The sequence below is a fragment of the Artibeus jamaicensis genome, unplaced genomic scaffold (assembly GCF_021234435.1).
Source record: "Artibeus jamaicensis isolate MK-2021 breed Jamaican fruit bat unplaced genomic scaffold, CSHL_Jam_final contig_519, whole genome shotgun sequence".
Lineage (NCBI taxonomy): Eukaryota > Metazoa > Chordata > Mammalia > Chiroptera > Phyllostomidae > Artibeus > Artibeus jamaicensis.
This window is the reverse complement of record NW_026521871.1, coordinates 11134888-11158221: the sequence shown is the minus strand read 5'-3', so window position 1 is coordinate 11158221 and position 23334 is coordinate 11134888. Positions and strand designations below refer to the sequence as shown.

General features: G+C 37.4%; 1 protein-coding gene across 1 annotated transcript in view; it reads left to right on the top strand.

Moving 5' to 3' along the window:
- Window positions 1-23334, top strand: part of CACNA2D3 (calcium voltage-gated channel auxiliary subunit alpha2delta 3) — an 864587-nt gene that overhangs the window by 504509 nt on the left and 336744 nt on the right. The gene's annotated exons all lie outside the window — the stretch shown is intronic.

Sequence of the window (23334 nt, the reverse complement as noted above, 5' to 3'; positions counted from 1 at the left end):
ACTTTTATTCCCTTGAACACAGTGGCAGATTTTTTTTTCAAGGGGAAACATCCCTGTAGAAAGTGAAGAGTGAATTAAAGTCAAAGCAACATACATTTCTTGTGGGCTTCCAGTGTTCTCCTGTTCTGCTGGGCAGAGGGCTACCAGGGGCCCTAGAGCTGTAGCTGATGCAGCCTCTGCACTGTCACCTGCACAGGTCTCCCTGCCTATTTCTAAAAGTGGCTCCATCTCCAAAATATTGAACCATTGTCTTTAATTTGAGAAATGTTTCAAATGGAGCAAATACCCATTGTCTGGAATTAGCAGATATTCACATTTGCCGTGTTTATTTTAACTGTTTGGCCTTATTTTAACCCCTCACTTTCCTCTCTCCTTCTCCAAGGGTCACATTATTTCCTCTTACAGGCAAAGTTAACACTTGGTGTTGCCAAATTTTATTGTTTGTATCAGAGTCTTAGGAATTATGTTTCTGAACTAGAGTGATAAAGTAACCTCTTTGTAGTTCCCTCTAGATTCCTTACTCCAGAGGCTTGGCCTCTTTCAACTTGTCCCCCCGCCCTTGGTTACAGGGCTAGTGCTGCAGTTGGTCCTTAAAAATTTTGTTGTTGTTGTTTGTTTGGTTGGTTTGAGTGAATGGATGACTCCATATTTGAAAATTCAGACAGACTCTCAAATACCTACATTCTCTCTTGCCACCGATGACTGGTGTTTCTAATGAATGTTTCAGGACAGGATTGTAGAGCTATTTAATTAAAAAGTCTGTGCTTCCCAAGTGATATTTCTATAACTAAAACCTTCAAATTAACCCTGTTTGGATTATATGATATAATCATAAGATAATATGGCATCTTCCTGGTTAAAAGTATGTAAGTTGCTTCAAATAATATGCTGTTCCTAGCTCAGTGAGTCATAAATTTGCTATGAAGATTTGTGTCTCAAGTCTTTTGTCTTGATCAAACCTGAAGATAGACATTGTCCTGAACAAGCACTTCATCCTTGGTAGACTGATAATGAGATATGGACACAGCACCTTTCTCATCATGGAGCTGTGTAAAAGAGAGAATAAACTCATCTTCTCTGGTTTCTCTGCCTTTTTTGAGACCACACCACTAGCTCATTCCTATGTTTAAGCAGCATCCAGTTCACACTCTACAAAGCCACATCAATTAGAGCCTCATTTCCACATCAGAGTCCAGTTCTTCTACGTATCCATTGTTTCTTTAAATAGTAGCATGACCATCGAGACCCAGCGATGCATCGTTTTATTATATCCAAGTAAATCTATCTTTTTAACACAAGAAGATAGCTTTCTTCATTTTCTTCAGCTAAATGGAGTTTGGGTAAAGTCGTGTACCATTCTGTTCTGGGGACTCAGTTTTTAGTAGACAGCTGGTATATGGTACTTCACCCTGAAAGAGGACATTTTTCCCCTGGAACTAGTGGCAGTTCTCAACCACATTTTCAACCATGAAATAAGCAATGTGTACCACGTCTGTCTCATGCCCGTGCTTGCCTACAGTTATGCATCCATCACCTCTTGCCTTCCTGTTTAGGAACATACTTTAGAATGCAAGTGGCTGGGGTGATATTATTAGCAGCATGACTAAAATCTGTCTGCATTTATTTAAAATGGCAATCTACTTTCAGACTGTGGTGCTCAGATTTTTGTTTGATACTAATCACCTCGTGACCCAGAGCGTGTTGCCACTGCACCTAGTTGCCCTTGAGAGACACTGTCTCAGGAGACTATACCTTTTCCTGAAGCTCTATCTGTTTGGTTTCCTTGAAAATGATCTTGTAGCTGATTGTCAGGGGCACTGTGGGAACTGATGCTCTCCAACTTTAGACCCGCAGTCCCAGGGTGAGGAGCAGTGGGAGGCTTTGATAAGTTTTAAAGCTCACAGAGGGGAACATTTTTGTGCTTACTGTGCCAGAATCCCAGGCTCCGTGGGCAACATGATGGATTTTGTTCAGACCTCTTCACTGGCCAGGAGTCATGATATGGCTGGGAAGCTTTCCATCAGCTACTGTGAGTGCCATTGCTCTATTCCCTACCTCCTCTTTTGGCTTCAGAATTCTTGGCCACATTTTATGAAGCAGCCAACCATCCAGATTGGGATTTCATGCTCTGCTGCATGGGTGCCCCAGTTATTCGCTTTACAAAGGCCGCCTTTACAAAGTCCTTCATCTAAGCAATGTATAGAAGGTATATAAAGGGGTAACAAGTGAAAGAAAGCAAGAGCCAGCAACTTTCTAAAAAATGTTGTCATTAGAGCATTTCCATGAAGGCCCAATGGTTCATTAGGCTGAGTGCAAGCAAAAGCCCCATCCCCCAAAACACATGTAATGAATTCAGACCTAATTGGCTATGGTCCAGTCCTGTTTTAAGGGTGACATTCTTGGCATTTTGGAGGTTAGAAGAGAGACTTGATTTGAAGCTTGTCATGTGCGTTTCCTGTATGTTATATGTAAGTTTACTACATTAATTGGATATCCCATTGCCTTTTAATTTCTAGACAAAGGCCAGATAAATCTGTGAACTGTGGCTCATTATGCCATCAATCCAGTGCCTCAGTGCAGAAGCCATCTACACCTTCTTCCAGTACCTGAGAAGGGTTCATAGAGCAGCCTAAGGTGTGAATGGGAAAGAAACCCTGGCTTATGGATTAAGGTTGACTTTGGTTTTGTTGGCTGGAAAAGAATTCTGCCTCTGTCTTTCATCTGTGGAATTTTCTGTGCAGTCCCATTACAAGGGTGTGGCTAATGCTGCCAAAGCTCACCTGGAAGCTATGTTATAAAAAATCTTGGAGTAAGGGCAGCTCTCTGTAGGATTCTTGCTGACCTATTCAGTTCCCATGGTCTGCTCATCCCAGAATTTTACACTGTGGGATACGTGGAGTGAGGGGAAATTATTGAGCGTGCTGCTGCCTGAGTTTATATTTGCTTGTCTGACTTCAGTTAGAAAGCGAGAACAGTAAGTTGCAGGTTCTACTTGTCTGTCAGAGAAATCATTCATCTGATGGAAAGGCTCTTTCTAATCCTGTTTTCATTCCCTTTTTCCTGTTGGAGTCGGATCTCAGATATAATAATCAGGGCTTGGGTGTGTGACTTTAGGTCCACCTGTATCCACATAGATATGCATTGTTCAAAGCTTTGAAGTTGAACAATGGACAAGTGTTATGGCCTGAAACAAAGGTATCTGTTTATTTGATTCTAAAAGTCGGAGAAATGGGAGACATAATTTCTTGGTTTGCAACTGAATTATCCATTTCCATTCTCTGATCTATAATCTCTGAGCATGAGAAGTAGCTGGATGACTGCACACTATATATACAAAGGAATTATCTAATTTGATAGCAGGCAACCACTGTTTTGCCTGCATGTTATAATAAAAAGTGGAAATTTCAATTCAGTGAGATAACATTTATGGTTTAGATTAATAGTTGGCTTAACTCTGTAGAGCTACCAAAGACAAAGTGGCAGAAAATAACCCAAATAAACACTTCTTCAAAAGGATAGAATTGAATAAGATCCTTTTGATTGGAGACCTTGGGATCACTGCCAAACTGGATTTTGGGTTGTTTATAATAGGCACGTGTTGATTGAGCAGAGACTCGTGAAAGCTGAATACCCCTAGCCTGGGCCCAAGTACCTGGGAGGTAGAGGGCTCGGGCTATTTGGAAAAGAGACAGATAACTAAATCTTTTAGGAAAGAATGCTTTTAAATGCACATTTGTAAGTTAAGCCATAATTTAAATGTCCAAATCTCTGGAGACCCTAGAATTTCCTCAAACACCTAAGTTCATGATGAAGGATTGAGATCCTAACAAACTTACAGAGGCTTTTAGTTCCTCATTTACTTCTCACTAATCCAGTTTGGTTTCTTCATCTTGGGTCTTAAGATTCCCTCTTTTTCTGTAACTCCATCAACTGAAAAGACATGTTGTTTTCTTTCAGTTTTTCACTAATTCTGGTATGATGAGATGAGACCAATTTTAAATAACTACTGTTTACATATATTTATAGCCTTAAAATCTAACATTACACCTGCCCTCAATTTTAAACTATGGTTGCAGGTTGCTTGTCAATTTTTTTCTTTAATAGAAGTTCAATGCCTAGCATCATGGAGAGGTGTTGTCTTCCAAAAAAAAATGTACCCTTGGTTTAAAAAAATGGGCAGAGATCAGAGGGACAAAAATCACAGAGTAGGATTTTTGTGTACCCACAGCTAGAAAGTGAGTATATCATTTCTGCTCATTTTTCACTGGCCAGAACCCAGCCACATGGGCCCAGAATTACTGTGAGAGTGACTGGGGAATCATGGAAACACAATTCTCCTGAGGGCCTAGAAAGAGGAAGTAGTATTGGTGAGCATCTTGATTTGAGTGGAAGACCTCATTTAGAGTAGAAGCTCCAGGAAGATCTCTCTTTACAAGTGTTTTTTAGCCAGTAATTAGAATATAAAATATAGCCACATTAGCAGAACATATACTCTTCTTCTCAAGATCACATGGAACATTCTCTAGGATTGAACAAATGCTTAGTCACAAAACAAGTCAAAACAAATTAAAAAAGATTGAAATTATGCCAAGCGTTTTTTCCAACCATAATGGAATGAAACCAGAAATCAACAGCAGAAGGAAAACTAGAATAAAGCTAAACAACACACTTTTGAACAACCAGTGGGTAAAATAAAAAATCAAAAGGAAAATTAGAAAATATCTAGAGACGAATGAAAATGAAAATACAACACGCAAATGCAGTACTAAAAGGGAAGTTTGTAGAGGTAAACACATATATTAAAAAGGAGATCTCAAATAAATAACCTAACTTCATATCTCAAGGAACTAGAAAAAAAGAACAAATGAAACCCAAAGTTAGCAGCAGGAAGGACATAATGAGGGTAAGAGAATAAATAACAGAAATAAAGAATAGAATAAATCAAAATCAAGATTTGCTTTTTGGAAAATATAAAGTTGACTTTTAGTTAAACTAAGAAAAAAGTTTATTATTTTATTAAATAAATAAAATCAGAAATGAAAGATGAGACATTATAATTGATGCCACAGAAATAAAAAGGATTATAAAATATGAACAGCTATACAGTGTTAAACTGGATAGCCTAGAAGAAATGAACAAACTCTTAGCAACATGCTACCTATTAAGACTAAATCATAAAAATGTCTGAATAGACCAGTAATTAGTAAGGAGATTGAATCAATAATCAAAGATCTCCTAACAAAGGAAAGCCCAGGACCAGATGTCTTCACTAGTGAATTCTACCAAATATTTAAAGAAGAATTAACATAAGTTCTTCTCAAACTCTTCCCAAAAATTGAATAGGAGGTTACACTTCCAAAGTCATTTTATGAGGCCAGCATTACCCTGATGCCAAAACCAGACAAGGACCCCATGAGGAAAGAAAACTATGGACCATTATCTCAGATGAATATATGATAAAGCATCAGCAAAACACTAATAAAGCAAATTCAATAGCATAATAAAAGAATCATACATTATGCTTAAGTAAGATTTATTCCTGGTGTGCAAGGGTGGTTTAATATATTCAAATCAGTGTGATGCACCACATTAACAGCATGAAGGATAAAGCTCGCATGATCATCTCAATAGATACAGAAAAGACATTGTCAAAATTCAATACCCTGTCATGATAAAAACTGCCAACAAATTGGGTGTAGAAGGAACAGAACATAATGTATGACAAACCCACAGCTAACATTATACACAGTGGTCGAAAACTGAAAAAGTTTTGCCTCTAAGATCAGGAACCAGGCAAGGATGCACATTCTAATCAATTCCATTCAACACAGTGCTGAAAGTACTGCCCAGATCAGCGAGGCAGGAAATAAAGGGCATTCAAATCAGAAAAGAAGAAATAAAGCTATTTCTGTTTGCAGATGACCTTTTGTGTGAAAAACCCTAAAGATTAAAAAAAAACCCTGTTAGAACTAATAAACAGATTTTATAAAGTTACAGGATACAGAATCAGTATACAAAAATCGGTTGTGTTTCTATACACTAGCAGTGAACTATCTGAAAAGGGAATTAGGAAAACAGTCTTCATTTGTAGTGCATCGAAAAAATAAAATACTTCGGAATAAACTTAACCAAGGACGTGGAAAATGTGTGTAGTGAAATGTAAATATTGTTTTCCCCTTCTCCATTTCTTTTCAAATGCTATACAGTGAATATTAAACTTGTTAAAAGAAGCCTTTGTTTTCATGAAAGAAATAATAGGGACGATTTCGGTAGTAGGAGGAGCTGCCTTGGAGGGGAGGCATACTATGGTCAGGGTGAGGGATCTGGACAGCCAGGTTCAAATTTTGCTGTAATTACTTACTAGTTGGTTGACCACAGGCAAGATTCTAAAACTCTCAGAGCTGGTTTATTCATCTGTAAAAAACAGATCATCATCATAATACCATTTACCTGTATTAATTTCCTTTTTCTGTGGTACTAAATAACCACAAATGTAATGGCTTAGAACAACTCAAATTTATTAACTTACAGTATGGTTAGAAATATGACCCAGGGCTCCCTGGGTTCAAGTCAAAGCATCAGCAGGGCCGTATTCCTTTCTGGGGACTCTAAGAGGTCAAAGGCTTTCAAAGCCTTTTCTGATTTCTAGAGGCTGCTCCACTTCTTGGCTGATGGTTCCCCTCCATATGCAAAGCCAGGAGTGGCCTGTTGAGTCTTTCTCCCTTCACAGCACTCTGATTCTCACACCCTTTTTCAGTTTAAAGGACCCTTTTGGTTGTATTGGCTTCATGGAATAATTCAGAGTAGTCTGTCTATTTTAAGGTTGGCAGATTAGCCATCTTAATTCCACCTGCAAGTTTAATACCCTTTGTCATAGAACATACCATCTTTCCAAATTCCAGGGGCTAGAATATAGATACCCTGCCTGAGGAGGAGAACAGCATTATTCTGCCTACCACACTACCCCATAGGAATATTGTGATAATTAAATAACATGACTCCTGTGATGGCTCAGAATAGTGCCAATCACAGAAGCCAGTGCTCAATGAATGTTAGACATGACCCCATCATTATATTAATTATACCAGTTAATGAAGTTGTTTTGCAGAAGGACAGGCTGCTGGCAGTTCTGTCTTGAGGAAGAATCTGATGCCACATGCTCACTGCAGGAAGTGATGATTAAAGGCCATAGATAAGAATAAAAATCAATTCTTCCCTAGGTCTTGCAATTTGCTATTCAAAGCCAAAGCTCAGAGTCTGAAATCCCTTTGGAATTATGTGATTCTTCATAGAAAACATGTGGCTTGTGCAAAGCCAATTTTATTAATAACAAGAATGAAACAAACTGGGCAAGATCCAAGCAGGTAACATTATCCTCACAGAAAAGTGGCTAGTAGGTGAAGAGCCACCCTGTCTGGAGTCACATTTCATTATCTTACGAAGGAGCTGGAGTCCAGGATGTAGTTAAGATAATGGACTCTGGAGTTGTACTTCCTTCTCTTCTAGTAGTTGGGTGGTGACCTCAAGTCTTAGTTTCCTCACTTGTCAGATGTGGATAAAAATAGTACTTACCTTAACATGAGATGAAGACTAGATGAGCTAACACAGCCCAAGTGTTTGGCACAGGGAAGGCCTAGCGGCAATTGCTAGGTGGGGATAGCTCTGGAATCTTTCTCATGAGCAGAGGACCTCACTTATGAGAGTTGAGAGAGCCATTCTCCTGCTAGTCTGAGGCCAAACTGGAAGGATTATGAGTGTTATCTTCAAAATTTTATTCTTATGTAGTTATATTGAAGTAAATGTTTATTCTATTAAGTGTCCCTCCCTGGATTGCATCACATGTAATTACAAGATGAAAATGTGGTCTGGAGCATGAACATAGCCATTGTTCAAGTTTTATATATGTGATGATGGTTTTTGAATCTTCCTTGTGGTGAAGAGGCTGGATTTGTTACTTGAGGTGGATTATGACAATTGGGCCAAAGGACACACAGCAGAAAGCCTCACTTTCTTGGCTGGAAAGAAATGTGTTGCAGGACCTGAACTCAGCAGGAGTAATATCTTGTCTTGGGCTGCTTTGATCCTGCAGCAGGAATAGCTGAAGATAAAGACAAAAATGATGAAAGACAAGATGATATCAGTGGGCCTAGAAACAAGAGTGCTATTGTTTGCAGGCAGCCTTTGTTCATCTGTGCAAGATTAGCAATGGCATTAATTTATTCAAGATTATAGTTCTGAAGAACAGTCATCAAAATGGGAGCTCTTTTTTTTACTGAACCTTGATACTGACCTTGAGGTGCTGTGCTCTGAGGCCAAGGCACCCTTCTGAATGAGCTGTCTCTACAGGATGGCTTACTCAGTAGACAAGCCTCAGTCACCTTTTTCTGCCTCTTCACCACACTCAGGATTCCCACTTAGACTTGATGTGCCTCAAGATTCTACAGATTTCTAGTGGTGAAAGCAGTGACCCTGCTTGGGAAGTAGAAGTTGGTAAAGTCAGTGGGTTTCGCATAGGGCTACTGTGATTCAGCTGCACTCTTCTGGGTTTCTAAAGATATCGTAATCATATTATTTCCTCACCAGGCCAGCTCATTAGTTGTGGCTCATTTACACTGATCGTCATGAGGATGATAGTAGCACTGACTTATCATAAAGACTGTTAACTTAAAAGCAACTTTTTATTTGGAAAAAATCTTAATGACTCACAAGATACACAAGTAGTTTGGACTATTCCTTTATGAATTTCTCTCATATTCTCCTAGTGATGTACTTAAATAAGTATAACCAGTTAAATTTTTATTATTTATTTATTTTGCTTTATTTGTTTTTAATGTAATAATTCTTATTATATTTTTATTACCATTTATCGCCCTTAATGTACCTTTACACCCCCCCTACAGTCACTACACTGCTGCCCATGTCCATGAATCCTTTTTCCTTTTTTCTCTATAGCTCCAACCCCTAGTGCCCCAAAGCAATTCACTTGCTTGCTCTCTCTGAGTCTGTCTTTATTTTGCTTGTTAGTTCAGTTTGTGCGTTAGATTCTACATATGAGTGAAATCATATGGTATTCGTCTTTCTCTGACTGGCTTATTTCATTTAGCATAATGTTCTCCAGGTCCATCCATGCTGTCACAAAGGGTGAAATTTTCTTCTTTTTTATGGCCAAGCAGTGTTCCATTGTCTAAATATCCCATAATTGTTTTATCCATTCATCTACTGATAGACACTTTGGCTGCTTCCACATTTTGGTGATTGTAAGCAATGCTACAGTAGACACAGGGGTGCTGATGTTCTTTTGAGTTAGTGTTTTGGGATAAAAATCAGAATACCCAATATGTCTTTCTGGAGCATCAAGTTTATTATAAAATTTGGAAGAATCAAATACTTTAAGAACACCCACAAACTTCAGAGCAAAGAAAATATGGGAAGGGGAGAAGGGATTCAGGAAAAACTGTCTAGTCTCTGAAGTTTGAAATTTCATTCAGGTGGGGGAAGAGGGGTGGACCTGTAGCAAGGACAGCCTCTCTTCCTGACCTTCAGGGGGACTCCAGGCTGTCCTCTAAGCTCAGCAGATATTTTGGATAAGATGCTTCTGAAGACCACAGTGATGCCAGATACCCAGCTTATGTGAATCTTGGGTTGATTTAATGCAAAGATCGCTGTGGAGTTGGCACACCTCCACTGTGTGCTGGGCCATGTCCTCTCACCAGCACACACAGTGTGCACTTGCATCCAGCCTCTGACTCACCTCCCTCAGCATCTTCAAGTTCAGCATTTAAAGTACAGGGGGTGCACCCTAACAGGTGTGGCTCAGTTGGTTGGGCATTGCAAAGCAAAATGTTGCTGCTTCAATTCCTGGTTAGGGCTCATGCTGGGTTGTGGGTTTGGTCCTGGTCAGGGTACATACAGAAGCAACCAAACAATGTCCTCTGTCACATTGATGTTTCTCCCCACCATCTTTCCCCTCTCTACCTTCCCCTCTCTCTAAAAGTAAATGAATAAAATTTAAAAAATAAACTAAAATGCAAGGAGTGCTACTTGATCTCCCCAATGTGTCTTTGACTATGGCCCTGTCTTGGTCACCCATGATTTTAAAAATTATTTTGGCTTGACACTTGTCCTTTTGTGATGTTGCTTGTTAGTGGGTGGCATACAGCATAAGAATTTTAAGAAAAACCTGGAAACCCTCCTCACCAGCCCCTGCCGACCCTGGCTGTGGCTGGAGAAAGAGCCTGGTGTCTTGTCATCAGGCTGCTGGAGGCGGGTTGGAGGCGGTTTTACTTGGTGTCTCCCTCTGGGGCTCCACCATCGCTGCTGGTGCTGCTGATGCTGAGAGTAGTAGGGAAGACCGCAGGGCCATGCTGGAGGGCTGGGCTGGGTGTGGCAGTCCTGAACTCTGGGCCTGGTAGCACAGTGGTGGCCCTTGAATTCAGGCGGGGTAGGGAATGGTCATCTTTGCTTCCACATTGGCTGGGGGAATGGTCATCCTTGCTTCCTGGCTGGCTAAGCCAGGAAGGATCTAACTTGGTCTCAGGCTGGCTGAGGGAAAGGTAAGCCATGACAACAGGTAAGATGGGGGAATGGTCATCCTTGCTTCCATGCTGGATGGGGGACTGATAGACTTATCTTGAATCTCTTGAGATGTAGAAAGACTGCTGTTGGGCTCAGGGGAGGGGCAGGGCCTTACCCTGACAGTGTGCCCTGGCCTTTCATCTTGCTTTTGTTGTGTGTAGAATCAGACAATACTCATAATATTGTTATATTTTCTATATGTTACTGACTCCTGTATCTTGTGCTGTTTCAATTCAAAGTTCTTCATTATTTCCATTACCTGGGAGTCAATGCCACCTCAGGGCAGCTCACTGTATGGCTTCAGTTCCTCCTCCTGGCCAATATTGACCCATGGATCTTTCATTGTATCTTCCAGGGTAGTTCTTTGGCTGGAGTAAATGGTCATTAATTTTTGTAACAGTGTTTGACATTTTAGAGACATAAAGTATGGTATGTGGAACTGCCCATTCAATATATATTGCTTCAGGTCCTCAAAGTTCTCCCACCCAAAATGCTGGTGTCCCATCATCTTCCTCCCTCCTAGGCTCCAGACATCAACCTTTAGCCTGTCATAAGATTGGAGCTGCAAGATCTCTGGGGCCATATAGGAGATGGTGCCACAAAAGGTGTTGAGTTTATGATCTGAAAATTCTTTATGGAAGCCAAAGTCTGCTAGTTTAATATTCAGCTCACTGTCTAGAAGGATATTCTCTGGCTTCAGATCACTGTGGGCCCTTTCCCTCTGGTGGCAACACTGTAACAACAATATCAGTTGCCAAAACATGGGTCTGGCTTCCTCACTGGTCCTGAGGCCATAGTACTCAACATATCCTCTGCTAATGTGTTCCATGAAGAGAAAATATAGGTTCTGGTGACAATCACCTCAGATAATTTGGTGATATTGGGGTGATTTAAACCCTTAAGACAAGGAACTGGAAAAAATTCAAAGAGGCCCATATATTCATTATTTTCACAGCCACCTGTGTGCTAGTCAAAATGTGCTGGGCTAACCTTATCTTGGCAAAGGATCCCTCACCAATAGTGTTCAACCGTATATAACTGCTAATATGGCACTCTTCATTGGTAGAGATGGCTGCAAAGTCATTAGACATGGTGACTTCAAAATAAGAGGAAAACACACACACAAAAAACATTAAAACAACAAACTAAATAAATATAAAACATTGAGGAAAAGAAAAATAAAAATATAAAAACAAAAAATTGAAAAAATACAAAAGAAATTAAAATAAAATACAATAAAAACAAAAATAAAAATACAAAAATAATTTTTAAGTAAAAAAAAGAAACAAAATAAAGAAAAGACAAAATGAGATAGCAAGTGTACTAGTCCAAATCCAAATAGGTCACAAAGCAGCTTCCTAGGCTATAACAAACAAAAACCTCAGCCTAGCCAAGAGCTTATATAGGAGTGGTTTGTAATTCCATCACAGTGGTGCCTTATGAGGTCAGAGCAAGAAATGGATCAGTCCTGGCTGAGGATAAATTACAGTGGTTTTCTCACTTTTTGATCTCATGACAATTTTACTCTGGCAAAGAAACAAAAGGATTCCCCAAAGCTTTTTTTTATGTGGAATATTAAAGATTAATACTTACTTTATTAGAAATGAAAATCTCTAAGATACAAAAATAAAATAAATTAAAAATAAAAAATCTGACTTATTTTCATATTCCAGGTCTCAGTTCAAATATCACCTGGTTAGAGGGCTTCCCTGGTCCATTCACTCCCACCTGCCTTGCCCAGCCCATCATGTTCTTCATCTTCATAACACTGACCACAGTGTACCTGATTCTTGTTTACTATCTGCCTTTCCCATGACTGTAGGGTTCCCTGTGTCTAGCACAATGAGTGAAAACAAATATTAATAAATATGTGTTCACTGGATTAATAGAAGAGTTCAGCAAAACAAAAGAAACTATGATTAACTACTTAAAGTGATTCATAAAGTATCTTTAAAATTTTATGTCTGGTTCTGTGAAATACATCCTTGGTATCCTGATAGGAATTGTGTTGAATCTATAGATTGCTTTGGGCAGTGTGGACATTTTAATGACTTTGATTCTTTCTATCCATGAACATGGTATATGCTTCCATTTATTTGTATCTTCTTCAATTTCTTTTCTTTAGTGTCTTATAAGTTTCCAAATACAGGTCTTTCACATCTTTGGATAGATTTATTTCAACATATTTTATTCTTTTTGAAGCAATTTTGAATGTTTTTTTCTTAATTTCCCTTTCAGATAGTTTGTTATTGACATATAAAATGCAACTGACTTCTGGATATTAATTTTGTATCCTGCTACTTTACTGAATTCATTAGTTCTAGTCGTTTCTTGGTGGAATCTTTAGGGTTCTCTGTGCAGTATCATGTCATCTGCAAAGAATGACAATTTTACTTCTTCCTTTCCAATTTGCCTGCCTTTTATTTCAGAAATTTATATGGAACTACAAAAGACCCTGAATAACAACAGCAATCTTCAAAAGGAAGAACAAAGTCAGAAGAATCATGCTACCTAATATCAAACTATAACCCCATAGAAATTAAAACAGCATGGTACTGGCATAAAAACAGACAGATCAATGGAACAGAATAGGGAGCCCAGAAATAAACCCACATCTCTATAGTCAGCTTACTTTTTAAAGACCTTATGCATTGGAAGTTTCAAAAATAACATGGTATATGATACAAAACAAAAAATACCTTTAAGTGTACAGCTCTCTGATTTTTTACCAAGTGACCACTCCAATGTGAATACTGGTATATATTAACCAGGATCTCCAGAGCCTCTCTCAACATACCTCCTTCCTGTCATGATGTCCCCCAAACATGATTACTTTTCTGACTTCTATCACCATGGATTAGTTTGACCTGTTACTGAACTTTATATAAATGGAGACATCTCATACACATGCTTGGCTTCTTTTGCTCTGCGGTATGTCTGTGCGATTCATTCAGGTTGTTGTGTGTTAGAGGGGTTTATTTCTAACATTGTCATATTGTACTCTGTAGTATAGATAGATCATCATTTATTTATCTTTTCTCCTATAGATGGACACATAGGTGATTTCCAGTTTTGGCTATTTCAAATTATGCTGCTATAAAAATTATTCCACATGCCTTTTATTGCACACTCATGTATGCATGTCTGTTGGGGATATACCTAGGAGCTGAATCACTGGGTCATAGGTTATACTTACAGTAGGCATTAGTATATGCTGCCAAAAAGTTTTCCAAAGTGATTGTAACAATGGGAGTTTTATCCCTCTCCACCAACACTTGATACTCCAAACTTTTTAAGTTTTAGCCATTGTGGTGTGTGTATGTATGTATGTATGTGCGTGTGTGTATGTTTTAGTATTTAAGTGTCCTTTTAATTTGCATTTCTGTGATAACTAAGTTGTTCAATTATTCATGTTTGTTGGATGGTTGTGTTCATTGGCTATTTGTATATCACTTTTTTACAGTGTCTATTGAAATTTTTTTGCCCATTAAATTTATTAGTCTAGCTTTTTATTGATTCATACTAATCCTTTATATTTTCTATATACTAGTACATCCATATTAGTAAATATCTTCTCCCACTCTGTGACTTTCTGTGTCTCTTTTATATACTATTTTTGATAAATAGCAGTTTTTAATTTTGATGAAATTTAGTATATCAGTATTTTCTTTTATGAATAGTACTTTTTATGGTACAATTTCAGACATATTTTTCTACTCAAAATGTGGATGATTCTCCATATTATTTTCTAGCCAATTTGTTATTAAGCTTCATCATTAAACTTTATTATTAAGATCCACTTGAAATTAATTAAGGTTTACTTTTCTACACATGGATGGTCAGTTGATTCAGCACCATATATGAAAAAAATCCTTTCTTTGTTGTATTACAATAGCACTTTTTAGATACTGTGATTTTATGCTATTGGCCTGTTTGTCTATGCTTATATAAATTTCACTCTATTATAATCACTTGAACTTTATAGTTTTGATATCTAGTTGTGTAAGTCCTCTGATATTATGTTGGTTCTTCAAAATTGTTTTTGCTTTTATTGGTCATTTGCATGTCCACACACATGCTGCAAGATAAGGATTAGTAGATGTTCTTATCTCATCCATGAGCTCAGGGTGAACACTTTCAGTGTTTTTATCATGAAGTTTTACACTGCAGCTGGTTTTTGCACTTTTTTATTTTAAGTTAAGGAAGTGCTGTTCTACTTCTTGCTTGGTAATAATTTAGTTAGATGGATATTGAATTTTATCGGGTGCTCTTCTGCATCTTTTGAGATTATCATAATTTTTCTTATTGTTTAATACCATGAATTATATTGTTTGATTTCCACATGTTAAACTAACCTGGCATTCATGGCATAAAACCAACTTTGTCAATAATATATTAAGCTTTTACATTTCACTGAATTTGATTTGCTGTGATTTTAAGATCTTCATGTCTATGTTCAGAAAAGATATTTGTCTGAAATGTTCCTGTTCTATAATCTTTTCATTTCAGGTGTTTGATTAGAGTATGCTAGCTTCAAATTCAGTTGGGCAGTATTTCTTCTTTTTCTATTTTTGGAATGATTTGTGTAAGATTGTTCTTTCTTCTTTAACTCTGTCTAAGAGTCCGATGTTGAGGTTACAAGGGACTGTAGTTTATACTTGGGGGCAAGATTTTTCCTTTACAGATTTAATCACTTTAATGGATGTAGGATAGTCTAATTTTTACATTTCTTTTTGAATCATTTTTGGTAAGTTGTGCTTTTCAAGGAATGTGTCCATTTCTCTCAAATTCTCCTATTTAATTTGCCTAAAGTTGTATATAAATTTCACTCATTATCTTTTGAATATCTAAAAGATCTAAAGACTTTTCCATTTCTAACATGGTTAACTTGTATTTTCATTCATTTTTTCATTAATCCTTCTTTAAAAGAATTTGTCAATTTTATTGGATTTGCAAGAAGCAGCTGTTGGCATACATCTGTTTTCTGTATCATTGATTTCTTATTTTTTGTTTCCTTCCTTATACTTTCTCTAGGTTAAATTTGACATTTTTATAGCTTGTTACAATGGAACCTTAGACCATTGATTTTCACCTTTCTTTTTTTATTATATGCATTAACTTCCCTCTAGTGCTTTAGTAATATCCCACATGCTTTTGGATATCATATTTTCATTATCATTGAATTCAAACCATTTTCTAATTTTCATTGTGATCTCTTCTTCATGTAATGGATTAAAGTGTATTATTTAATTTTTAAGTTAATTGAGTTCCAAATTTTCCAATTAATATTTTATGATGTTTAAGTTATTGCACTGAGATATTGAATAGCTTCTGTGTGCTTTCCACCCTTTCAAATACAGTTAGACTTGCTTTGTAGACAAGCACTGATGTATTTTGGTTAATGATCTTTGAGTACATGTAAACAAAATGTATCCTGAAGTTGATCAATGCCCTGTTCTGTACATGTCAATAAGGCCAAATTGACTAATTGTCATATTCAGATATTTTATGTCTTTACTGATTGCTTTGTTCACTTATTTTATCATTACATAGAGGTGTGTTAAAAAATCCTCTGCTGTAATGCTGTATTTCTCTGATTTTTTAGTTCAGTCAGTTTTTGTTTTATGTATCGTATCTTTGTTATAATCAGTATACAGATTAGGGTTGTTATGTTTTTCTCCTGAATTAGCCCTTTTATTATGGTATTACATCTATTAAAAGAACAATAGTGTTATTTACACTTACATTGTGCTTATAGTATTACAAAGTAAAAAGATAGGATCTTCTGCCTGAAGTATTCCTTTGAATTCTGTTCATTAAAAAAAATTGTCTAAAGGTTTTAATATTGCTCTAATTTGAAGGGATATTTTTACTGAGTATAAAATTTTAAATAGACACTTAAGGCTCTTTTGACCCTTTTTCAGCCCAGAGTACAATGTGTTCTTTTGTGTCTGCCTTTTATTGTTTTTTATTGGGAAGACAGTTGTCAGTTTTATTTTTGCTCCTTGGATAATACTGTCTTTTTCTTCTTTAGCTGACATCAATAATTTTTCTTTGGTTTTTAAATTTTTTTAATGTGACTTTAATTGTGAAATACTGAGTTAGGTTAGTCTCTTTGGACAATTGCTGGGCCTTATTTCTGCTTTCAATGGTCAAACTCTATTTTCTAGCCAGAGTATATAGATATGAGGAAAATGTAATGGAAATGGTCATTTTTTAATCATTTGCTGTCTGAAGGGAATATATCAGATTTCAACAGAATATTCAATTTACCACAGCGAGTCTGAATCTTGGCTATGCATTGTCACACTTTTCAACAGTGTTGCTGCGTTACTGAAACAATGTTAATTTAAATTCTCTTTAAATGCATCTAAACTGCAGCTGTCAAGAGGTCAAGTAATAGTGTCATTATATTGAAAGATAGGGAAGTGTGCTTTCAAGACCATTTGATCTATGTCACAGAACTACCTTGGCTATTATTCTGAAAGAGTCAACTTGGCAAAAGATAAAAGAATCTGAAGAGTCAGTCAGTGACTGTATGTCAGTCTGTCTTGTGATTTTATGTAGTTATTTAGATATAAATATTTTCTAGCTATGTAAAAATGTACAGCCATAAACTATACCTGTGTGTATGCCACCCCCTACCCCCTACATTCCTAGACTAACAGTCCTCCTAGATATTTAGGACAGGTATGCCTTCACGTAAAATCATGCCACCTTGCAAAATGGATGCTGAGAACCTGTGATGTTTTATATTGCCCACAGCACTGTTCCTGTTATCAGCATGGATAATGGTCACATGATTCCTTCTCATTTAACAAGTTTGCCTGACTCTATCTATATATCAGAGCTATTTTTAAGACTCTCTGTAACCCTCACAAGTTTTTTAGGACAATTTATGTGTTTATACTATAAGTTGTCAAAGGTAAGATGAACTGTAAATGTACTTTTCCAGGTCAAAGTCATTTACATCTTGTGCTCTTTCTTCAACATCACATTGTGTGTTCTGATTTTTCCTTTGATCCAGAACAAGTCCAGGACACGTAGTGGTCCTAGAAGTATCAGAAGTGTCATGATAAAAGTGACAGCGAAGGATTTAGAAGAATCCTGTCTTTTTGGGTCGGCCATGTAACAGCCACCCTAGGATACTAATTTCAAAACACACATCTCCCAGGTTTTTAGTTTTCAGCAGGCCCAGGACTCTGTGACTATGTGTTAAAGTGTCTGTACCCTCAGATTCTAAATAAGGACTGTTCAAAGACAGGTGGTGTCTTCTATGGAGAAACTCAGGTGTTAGGCAAACACTTGAGTGCAAGCAGAAGAGTGTATGGCCAAAGTGTGGATTAAAGGCACTGCTGTATAATTGAAACTGACTTTGCATTGGGTTCCTTTAGTGTCAAGGCTCTTCTTTCAGATAGCCACATTTTCCCTCTTATCTTTATTTATGTCTGTGTTCCTTAATCATCTTCAAATGTTTGTGGGTTGATGTTCACATGTCCCCATTCTGTTTTTTAAATCTCACTTGTTGCCATTTTGCTCTTACAGAGAGCGGAAGTATTCTGTTTAGGCTATGTGTTTAAGGGTGAAAAGTGTTTATAGAATCTTCATCTGTTTTCCCTGAGCCTGATCTATTGGATGACATCACTCTATAATTTTACAGGATTTGGACAATGCAAAGTGTTCAGGGCAGAATGTTCAGGACAGTAAACAGAACATGTTTTTGTAATTATCCAGAGAACCCAAGCTGTAATTTGTGATTCTTTAAAAAAAATTAACTTACAAATCCACTAAGAGAAGGGGATCCTTGCTGATCTATTATTTGATGGCCCAATACTGACTTTAAGGATATTTAGGTACTTGAATAATTGTGCATGGTTTCGACATGAGTCTGGATGGGGTTTAACCTCTGAACTCTGGGTTAAGAATTTTTATCTGGAGTAGATAATTTATATAATCAATGATAAGGGTTTGGATATATTTGAACAAAGTCTTTTAGTGTCTAGAATTTCAAAACAGTAATGGAAGATCATTAATTTCATATTAATGCATGTCAAATGAATGTATAGAGGGACCATCTCCCCCATGCTTTCTTCTCCGTATTTACTCTTGGCCCATCCTGTCTTGTTCTCTCTGAATTGGTTAGTCTGCCGAATGGCTGAGTACTTCTGCCTGAAGTACCGTTCACTGTCTGCTGACCTTTGGGGCATCATTTTCTAAGACTTTCACATCTTGGTCATCTGAGCTTTATTTGACCCTTTATGCAACTCAGATGACAGAACGCAGAAGACAGAACCTTGTTAAAGGTTTATGAAATGTCAAAATTTAGCAAATCTAAAATCTACCTTTAATTTTAGTGATGGTGAAAGTTTTAATTGGCATGTTCAAGGACATCAGTGGAAGTCAAGTGAGTGGGGACCTGCCCCACTGATTCTGGGGGCCACCCCACTCATTCTGCCTCTGTAATACTTGAGGATCTCTTTTGAAGGAAAAGAAATTATTGGGTAGAAAATTCACACTTCTGCCCCGCTATGTGGGATACCTGTGCCTTGAGAGCCCTGGACTAATAATAAAAGGGTTAACCCAAGTGTTGAACACTGTTTAGCTCTTGGGACATTTGTTCTGTATTCATGGATTTAGTAATTTTAATGTAAATAGGCATCCCAACAGCTGTGTCCCCTTAAGCATATTTTATTTAGCAGCTGAGTTATCCACGTCACTTGGCAGCCGTAGATTTTCAATTTTTCCTTGTGCCAAGAGGGCAGCTGGAATAATTTGAGTACTCATTAATTTGGGAGAAATATGAGCTGTGTAAGGCAGACAACACGAGTCTTCTGTATGGTGTTGTACAAGGATAAGCAGATCAGAGTAGAAGCAATTTGCCCTATCCCAAAGGGGCCCTAGGATTTTAATAAGCTAGTTATGAAAATTCTATTTCTTTGCAATTTGAAGCATCTAATTAGAGCCTGTAATTTCTCTCCTGTAACGAGAGTGAATGAAGGTTAACGTTAGGCCTCCTGGGCCCTTTCACATTCATTTGCAGAGAGAAATCAGGTAACAGTTGTAGCTAATTAGAAAAGGTTATTAAATATTTAGTCCATCTTGATTTAACTTGGAGAACACATGCATGTTGTTGGGGTATAGAAAATGATAAAGCAAAGTTAAATTTAATTTTTAATCAAAGATAAACTTTAGGCAGAATAATAATTTTATCACTGACTATCCTAACCCGCTGGTCAGAGCAGCAATTGCCCTCAGTTGTCTGAACTGTCAAGATAAAGGAAGATGATGTCAATTTAATTTCATCACTGAGTACATTTCCCAAGTTCAAACAGCTGGGATTTATGCAATCTGCGTCAAGCACAAAGATCACAGTGATTTTTATCGTAGCAGTGACATAAAAAACCCATCTTCTTGATGTTTCGGAATTTGGATTTTGAGTTTGGAGAATATGAGTGAATTTTGGGGAACTATCCTAAAGGAGATACATCACTCATAGAACTTTCTTTTAAGACTGGACTCACTTTGTAATGGGGTAGCATTGTGTGGAATTAAGTCTGACTTTGCTGTGGACTGATAGCCAAACTCCTGCCTGCTGAGGACAATAAGTCATTCTTCTCTTGTCATAACCCAACCCAAATTGTCTTCCTAAAGTGAAGTTTAGTTAAGTCAGGATGGGTATATCAGACACAAATCCCTCAGCATCAATGCCATGACTGATCATCTCCCCTTCAGGGCCCGACACAGGGAAACATCGTCAGAGGGGAATTAGTTATGGGCAGCTCCCAGGCCTTCTGTATCTTTCCCAGAAGCAGGCGTTTGGGAATCCAGTATATTATAAAAGGGTAAAGATGAAGGAAAACCGAAAAGCTAAATAAAAATAGAAAGATTCCAAAGAGTGACGTTAAGGCATGCATTCCTGTAACTTTTCTAGTGAGGTGATTTATCTTAGCCCGTGAAACCCCATCACTACTCCCGTTGTTTTATTTGGGGGATGTTTGAAGAGTCTTTGCAGATCTGTACAAAATAAATGGCAGCTCCCAGAGACCATCTTACTTTGCTACATTGGCTTCCATTTGCCAGTTATTACAAAATGGTTTCTGAAGGCAATAATCCTTTGAAAATCGCCTGTTATTGGGGATAATAGCTGGTTGTCAGAGCATTAACCACCTTGGACTTCACTTTGGGCTATTATGTAACAAAAGAATGAACTGCTGGTGAGTCTGCCAGGTGTATTAAATTATATCATGCATTATAGGAGTTCTGTGATGAGGATTAGCATTCAGAAAAGACTATCACAGATTGCCAAACTCATTATCTGCTGAGGCAGGAGGCTGGCCTCAGGCTGGGGATGCAAGGCTCGAGTTGTAATTATTAAGCCACTACCTCCAGTCCTTCTTTGTGCTAGCATGGAGACAGACAATTAGCACATCAGCATTTTCCCCTGTTCTTCCCCTTCTAAAGAAAGTCAAAGCATACTACATTAACCATAGTGAGCTGCAAAGTTACATTGACAGTGGGTATATTCATTTTCTGGTTTCTTAATGGCAGACCTACCTCTTAGGAAGTCTTCTATAGTCATAGAAATTGGTGGATCCTGCCAACACTTGTTGGGGCTCTAGACTATGTTCCCTAGTTCCCTTAGAACAATAAATATAAATGCTGGGCCTTCGGATGCATGACCTTTGGGGCTCTGCTACACTGTCTCAGGCACCCACATTCACTCCGAGTGTTGACATGTCTCCTCGTGCTCCACACCTTCCAGGTCAGAATTTCTCCAAAGAGGAGAAGCATGAAATGAAATGATGGTTGAATACCTACAGAAACAAGCTTTCAACTGCAAACATGCAGAGAATCAGGGCTTGGCTGTTCTCAACAGTCTGGATGATGCTTCATGTAGCCATTGGCCTCGTCCATTTTTGATGTCCTGTGGAATGACATTGGTCCTAATTTTCAGTGGAACATCTTATGAGGTCTTCTTAATAGAATGCCACCTCCATAATGTTTAAGCCCTAAACTGTGCATTTGCCTACCTGAATGATATCTATATGGAATTAGCTACTGTGTCAACATTGTACCTCTAATTCCCCATACAGAGCCTGACACATAGTAAATGCTCAGTAAATATCTTCTGAGTGGAATTGAGTGGAAATTTCTGACTGTCTTATTTTTAAAAAATATTTTCTTGTAACAAAATATTACATATTCACTGCAGAAAAATTTAAAGCATATTAACAGAAGAGAAATAAATATAAACTGTTATCCAACCACCAGATTATGGCATTAGAGATATTTTGTATATATCTTTTCATTATTTTTCTATGCATTAGTATTTTCATTTTTTATAGCTTGAATAAGATTGTACATGTCATTGTAGAAACTATTTTTTATTTGTTTAGTGATGTCTTTTCCAGTCATTAAGTGATCAACTTTACCATTTTTGTAATGGCTTCATGAAAGTTCATTGAATAAATGTACTATAACTTGCTTCTGTGGGCTCATTCAAGTAGTAGTAATTTATCTAATATGAACAATGCAGCAACGTATATATTAAATTTTCTTTCACTATATGCTGGGTTTTTTGAAGAGGCAAACAAGAAAACATGTGGTAAAACTTCTGAAAAGACAAATTAATTTGGTGGTTAGAAATGAAGGCAAATTGGGCTTTCATGGACTATCAGGAATCTGTACTTTTCTTGAACTATTAGGCATAATAGCATCTTATGGAAATCATCAATGGATAAATATTTAGAAGCCATAGAATAGACTATGGACTGTTACATTAATTCTATTCGTACACTTTGGCCAAATAAAAAAATTCAACTAGCTAATAAAAAAATTTCCTAGAAGTGATTTCCTATAAGTAGAATTGTCATGTCAAAGGTTATATGTATTTTAAATATTTGAAAGTATAACCAAGTTATTTTCAGAAAGCATATGTCAATTTGTATTCCCACCAGGAGAAAGGCTATTTCCCAACATTCTCATTGTCATTAATGAGTTATTTTCAATTTAAGAGCGAAAATATCCCAAGACTCTAATTTAAATTTTAATTTGTACTTGCTTTTGTGCTTAAAAGTGAGATTCAACATTTTATTCTTTGGTTTGCATATTTGTTTTTGTTGACATGAGTATTTCTTTTTCTGCAACCTAATGGTTCATATCCTTTTCCCTGTTATTGTCAGGTCATAGTGTCACAGTTGACAAAACGACCTTCAGAGCCCCACCTGCCTTAACGTAAAAGGGTCCAACAGCTGCCACTTACCTGCTGTGTGACCTGGAGCAGGTTCCTAACCTTTCTAGGCCTCAGTTTATCATGTGCCATTGAGTCAGCTCCATCTCTTGGTGACCCTATGAATGAGTGATGTCCCTATTAATTTTTTTATCCTACAAGTAGTTTTGGGAAGCTTCTATAGGTCATGTTCTGGATTAGGAGTCGGGGAAACAACAGTGAACAAAATTGATATTGTATCTCCATCACGAAGCTTACACTTATGTATGTATATGTGTGTAGGGAATAGAACATAACCAGGTGACAGACAAAACTGTAAGTTGCATCAAATGCTATGTAGAAAACCACTGGGGTCTCTGACAGAGAATAAGAGGGGGACTTACTTTAGATAACATGAGGAGAAAGGGAGATACAAAACTTTGTGGAGATAAAAAGTTTTATGATGAGACCTAAGTGATGGGAAGGCGATAGCCATGCTAAAATATTTCTGTGCAGAAAGAGAAGCATACACAAAGGCCCTGTGACAGGAA